Source organism: Agelaius tricolor, unplaced genomic scaffold (assembly GCF_023055355.1).
Source record: "Agelaius tricolor isolate 1412-34295 unplaced genomic scaffold, bAgeTri1.0.p SCAF_17, whole genome shotgun sequence".
Classification (NCBI taxonomy): Eukaryota; Metazoa; Chordata; class Aves; order Passeriformes; family Icteridae; genus Agelaius; species Agelaius tricolor.
The window spans coordinates 17,931,448-17,937,447 of record NW_027269277.1 but is presented as its reverse complement, the minus strand read 5'-3'; positions in this window follow the sequence as shown (position 1 = coordinate 17,937,447).

Here is a 6,000-nt window from a genome sequence, read left to right as displayed (position 1 = left end):
GCCCCGCGCGGGCCGCGCCTACCGCCCCTCACGGCTCTCCCCTCACAGCGCTCCCCTCACGGCTCTCCCCGCATAGCCCTCCCCTCACGGCTCTCTCCCCTCACAGCGCTCCCCTCACGGCTCTCCCCTCATAGCCCTCCCCTCAGCTCTCCCCTCACAGCCTTCCCCTCACGGCTCGCCCCTCATAGCCCTCTCCTCATAGCTCTCTCCCCTCACGGCTCTCTCCCCTCACGGCTCTCCCCTCACGGCTCGCCCCTCACGGCCCTCTCTCTCCTCATAGCTCTCTCCCCTCACGGCTCTCTCCCCTCTCAGCTCTCCCCTCACAGCCGTCCCTGGGCCTAGCTTTGTGCGCTGCCCCTGGCCGGCTGCTAAAACCCAGATTTTGGGGCTTTGCAGCCGTCACGGGAGCGCTCGGAGCGCGGTGCGGTCACGGCCGTGCTCTGCTCTAATTCGGCTGTGAATAATCCGGTTCTGCCTGTCCGGGTCCTTCGCCCTTTCCGCGGCCCCAGCCCCGCGCTCTGTTGTTCTCCCTGGGCCCTTCATTGTGTGCTGCCCCTCCAGAGCCCCGCAGCCCATGGCATCCCGTTCTTCAGGATAATAAACATTTCCACCCCCCTCAGAGCTTTCGGGCAGCTGTGGGATATTCCAAAATCCCAGTTGACATCCCGTGAATCCCCCGGGATACATTTGATCTGCTGCTTTGTGAGTCCTGAAGGGCGGCTGGAACGTGGGGCAGCGTTGGGGTGGGACACTGCAGGCTCTGCAAACGCGGGGAAGGGAATTTGGAGCTGCTGACAGACTGGGCGGCTTCCAGAGGGAAGAATGAGGAGAGAATGGCTTCTCTAGGAAAACTGAGTGGGGTTTTAGGGCAGCTGGCAGGGTCTGTGGGATGACAGCCTGGAACTGAACACTGGCTACAATCAGCTCTCAGCTCTCTGGGATAGCGGGGAGGGAAGAACACTGGGGAGGGAGTGACCCAGATAAAGCAGAACTGCAAATAATACAAAACAGATGTAAATTAAACTTAAAAAAATAATGTAGTTGGTGCATTCATCTTTGGAAGGCTTCTCAGAAGGGAGCAGAGGCGAGGCTGGGACATGGACTTTGTCAGGCTGTGTGGGAGACGTGGATGGGAATGGAGAGCGAGATAAACTCCCAGAGCTCATGGAGACCTGGGGATGCAGATTCTGTGCAGGCAGGAGATGGGCTTGGCTCACTCTGGAGAGGCTGCAGCTACCAAAAAGCCTCTCTGTGCCCAGCTGCTCTCATGGGGCTCTCATGGGCACCCAGAGCACGAACCTGAGCCCTCCCCAACAGGCTCCAGAGCCAGCCTGGGCTCCCAGGGGATGGGAAATCAGGGCAGGGCTCTGGATCTCTGCTCCTTCCCAAAGTATCCAGCTTCCACAGCAGCATCTTCACAGGATGTGAACTGCCCTGAGGAAAATCCAGCCCTGGGGCACAGCAGTGCAGTGAAATCAGCACAAGAATGCCAAGATTTATGGACATGTCCCTTTTCCAAGGCTCTGTTTCCCCTCTGAAATCTCGTTGTGCAGCAGTGTTTGTGCAGTGATGCTCTACAAGCTCCCAGCATTGCTCCTTTGACCATCCTGGCAGCTGATGAAGAGGAAGAAAGGTCTGGAGGCTGATGCAGCTCATGCAGCTCATGGAACTGGGAGGAAGTTGCTGGATCCTCTGTCTTTTGGGATATGGCTCCTGTAGGAATGGTTTGCAAGTCTTCCAGGGTCAATTTGCTTCCAGATTTTTGCAAAACCCCAAACACTGATTAAAAAAAATCTTTTCCAAGAAATATATTTACCGGCATGCTTTAATCTCACACAAGTTTTGTAAGAAGAGGCAAAATAAAAGGAAGAATAGGAAAAAAGCTCAAAATCTTGCGGTCAATTAATAGGGCAGCACTTTGAAATGTGCTATTGAGCAGGACAGTGATAAATTTGGGATTAGTTAGCAGCAGTAAGTCACTGTCTGCCTCTCTGAGTGCTGGAACCTTTGTTCCCATTTGCTATTAAAAGCATATGTTAGTGAGTAATATAAAACCATTCATCACAATAGTCCTTCTCCAAAACCAAACAGTCATAGATCTGTCAGCTTCTAGGTGGCCACAAGAGCTCCAGCCCAGGAAAAAAAAGCCAGATAAGTTCAGAAAGACCATGAAGAATATTCTATATGAGCAAAGACATTCCTAGAAGAAAACAGTTCTGCTGGCTTGCTCCAAGAGGGAGGCACGTTCAACTGAAAAAAAAAAAAAGTTGAAATCATTTTGGGAAACCAAATGTGGTGCTGAGGAACACAAAGGGAGTCAGAGGCACACGGAGGGTGAGCTTTGGCCTGGATGAATGTGAGGCAGACACAAAGAATGCTCAAAGGATGCTGAGCTTGGATGTGGCACTCAAAAGTCAGGAGTCCCAAGCAGGGGCAAGGAGCAGCTGCTGTGGGAGGAGGGACAGGGAAGCTGCTCCATGTGCTTGCAGGGCTGGATCTGCTGCTGACACGGGAGAGGGGATGTGTGGGGGCAGGAATGAGACAGCAGTGATGCAGGAAATGTCAAACTGCTGCTTTTGGCAGCTCTGAGGGCTTCTGGTTGCTTAAAACAAATGTGAAACAGTTTCAGGCTGCATGTTGGAAGCAGAGCAGTGGAGTTGGAGCTCCTTGGCTGATCTGGTTCAATATGAATTTCTTCTGCACCAGCCCTGCCTTCTTGTGCTTCTCCCCAGATCTCGTTCCACCACATGCAGGAATCTCTGTGCAGAGAGAAGGGCTTTTAGTACAAATAAAAAGATGTGCATTCTTCCAAAGTTTTCAACCTACTCTCAAGCTCCCCTCTCCTCTCAACTTGGAGGATTTAATTCTTAAACGATTAAAGTAAGATACAGAATCAAACCCAGAGGTTTTCAGATGTGGCCCTTGTCTGATTTTCTAGATTGCCAGAGCAGCCTGTTCAGAGAGTGAAGCCCTGCAGAAGGATTCACACTCTCTGAGATTGTGTAACCCTTGGCATGTGGAATAACAATTGTTTTTAAAGGAGATATTCATTGTTTGTGCACAATGGACTTATATTTAGCTAAAAAACCCCATGTTTTAAATTCTAATTCTCTTGGAAAAACAATAACTTAAATTAGAGGGGGAATGTTTGCAAAATTGAGAACAACTTTGGAAACGCTTGGATGGTTCTGGTGGTTTCACTTTACCACCCCTTGGGTTGCTCATGCAAAGATCTGTGCCTTTGCATGGTGCACAGAGATTGTTATTTCCACACCAAATTTTTTTACAGATTTATTTACTGCTCTGTGTTGCTTTTGGCTCTGTTTGTTAGAAGATTTTCTATTTATATTGTTGTTGGCCCTCCTACACATTTTCAGAGACGAAGCTTGCTAAAAATAAAAGTATTTGCCATGACCATAGTGCCTGTCACAGGAGGATGGCAGAATGCTTTAAAACTGGCTGTAATTATTCCTAATGCATTGTACAAAAGGAGTAAGAGATGAGCAGAGCCAGAGAGACCTTGCTAAGGTCCCAGCATGTTGGGAAATGTTTCTCCTTCTGCCTAGCTCTGGCAGAAATGATTTTTCCTCTAGAAGTCCATTTGTAACCATTACATGTGCCTCTGGTACATCTTTCATAGAATATATTGATGTTAGGGGGACTTGGGAGGAGAAACAGGGCTGGTTTTGGAGCAGAAATGAGAAATGTGGCTGTGAGGAAGTGCCAGGGGCTGTGGCAGGTGCTGAGACAGAACTCATGGCTGGCAGCTCGTGCACACACCCCTGAAGTGACTCCAACCAACAAAAATTGATCCCTGCAGCTCTCTCTGCCCCTCTTTGTGGCAAACTTGGGGCCCAAAGGTCATTTCTGACACTGCATTCAGCAGAAATTGTCTTTGAAGCACCTTTGTTCTCCCAGGAACTGAATACCTCCAAGCTGGGAAAGGCAAAGGAGGAGGAGGTAAGAAAGGATCAAAAATGAGTGTGCTGTGCTCGGGGAACCGGCCTTGGCCTGTGTGCTCAGAATTCCACCTTGCTGAGTTTAGATGAATTAAAAGTGCATCTCCGTGCTCCAGCAGTGACCTCTGAAGACATTCAGGGACAAGACCACGATTTTAGCCCTGTAATTCTACTCAGCACAAAGTTGTTCTGATCCTGAGGCTAAAGGGCAAGGAAATGTCCTCAGATGCTGCTGCAGCAGCTGTGATAAATCATCTTTGACTCTATTTTGGAATGTAAAAGAGATGAACATTTAAATACACACTTCAATCTGGTCAAACACTGCCCAGCTTCCACAATTCCTGCATTTCCTGTCCCTAATTTTAAAGCATTGCCATTCATGGCAACCTTGTGAGGAGCACGTGGCCCTTTTCACTTTGGGGATTTTTGGGAAGGATTGGGGTTTTGTGCTCCTGAGGCCTGTCCCTGGGGAGGCTGGAGCAGATGACGTAGGAAGCCCAACGTGGGTAGGAGAAGATCTCTGCAGGCCAGCAGCTCAAACAGAATGGAAACATCTCAGCCTCATAAAAAAGTTTCTGCTTTGGAAACAGAACCATTCTCCCTTCCCCACAGATATTCCCACAGGGTCAGGGCTGGAGAGTGGAAACAGCCCTGGCAGAGCTGGGACTGTGAGCAGGAGCTCCCAGTGCCCTCAGCAGCACTCCCACAGCTTGTGGGGATGAGGGGAGGCTGCAGCCTCCAGGCTGGGCACAGCTCTGGGTCAGGAGCAGCCCCATCCCAAATTTCTGCCCATTCCTCGCTGCTTCCCAGGGCTGTTCCTTCTGAGGTGTGTTTGCCCTCAGGGTGCCCTGCAGGATGGGCTCTGTGGTGTTTCAGGAACGTTTCCCACTCCTTCTCCCACTGGATTGACAATGGGCACTGTTGTCATTCACAGAATTCCCAGAATCACCAGGTTGGAAGAGACCTTTGAGATCATGGAGTCCAGCCCAGCCCCAACACCTCAACCAAACCCTGGCACCCAGTGCCACATCCAGGTTTTGTTAAACACACCCAGGGATGGGGACTCCAGCACCTCCAGTGGTGGATGAGATCGGGAATGGGAACAGGACCAGGATGGGAATGGGACCAAATGAGTCCAATACTTTATCACCCTTTCTGTAAAAAACCTTTTCCTAATACTCAACCTGTATTTCCTTGGTGCAGCTTGAGGCTGTGTGCTCTGGTTGTGTCAGTGCTGCTGGAGAAAGAGCCCAACCCCAGCTGAGCACAGGCACCTTTCAGGAGCTGCAGAGTGATGAGGGCAGCCCTGAGTCTCCTTTTCTCCAGGCTGAGCACCCCCAGCTCCCTCAGTGGCTCCTCTCAGGGTTTGTGTTCCCAGCCCCTCTCCAGCCTCGTTGTCCCCTCTGGATGTGCTCAGTGTCCCAAGGTCCTTCCCAAGCTGAGGGGACACAGCTGGACACAGCACTCAGGGTGTGCCCTCACAGGGACAGGGACAGGGGCACAATGACCTCCCTGCTCCTGCTGGGCACAGCTCTGGGTCAGGATCAGCCCCATCCCAAATTTCTGTCCATTCCTTGCTGTTCCTTCTGAGGTGTGTTTCTGTCAGTGTGCCCTGCAGGACAGACTCTGTGGTGTCTCGGGAACGCTTCCCACTCCTTCTCCCACAAGACTGACAATGGATTGACAATGGGCACTGTTGTCATTGTAGTGCTGAGCTCTCAAAGAGCCCTTTTGTCACCATGCTGCAGCAGGGACATGTGGAGTGGAACAGCAGAGGATCCCTGGGCAGCACCACTGTCCCACCCCATCCCAAAATCCCACTGCCCACAACATGTGCAAGGAGCCTTGGGAATCACAGAGCTCCATGGCCACCTCTGAGGGTTCTGGTGCTCTGGGCTGGCTGTGGTGTCCCTTGGTGGGGTTTTGGTGACACGCCCCAGTCCCCAGCCCCAGCCCTGTGGGGACAGTGCCTTCCTCCAGTGTCACAGAGCCCTCACTGTGCCCATCCCAGTGGAGCCTCCAGCCTCCTCCTGAGTCCCAG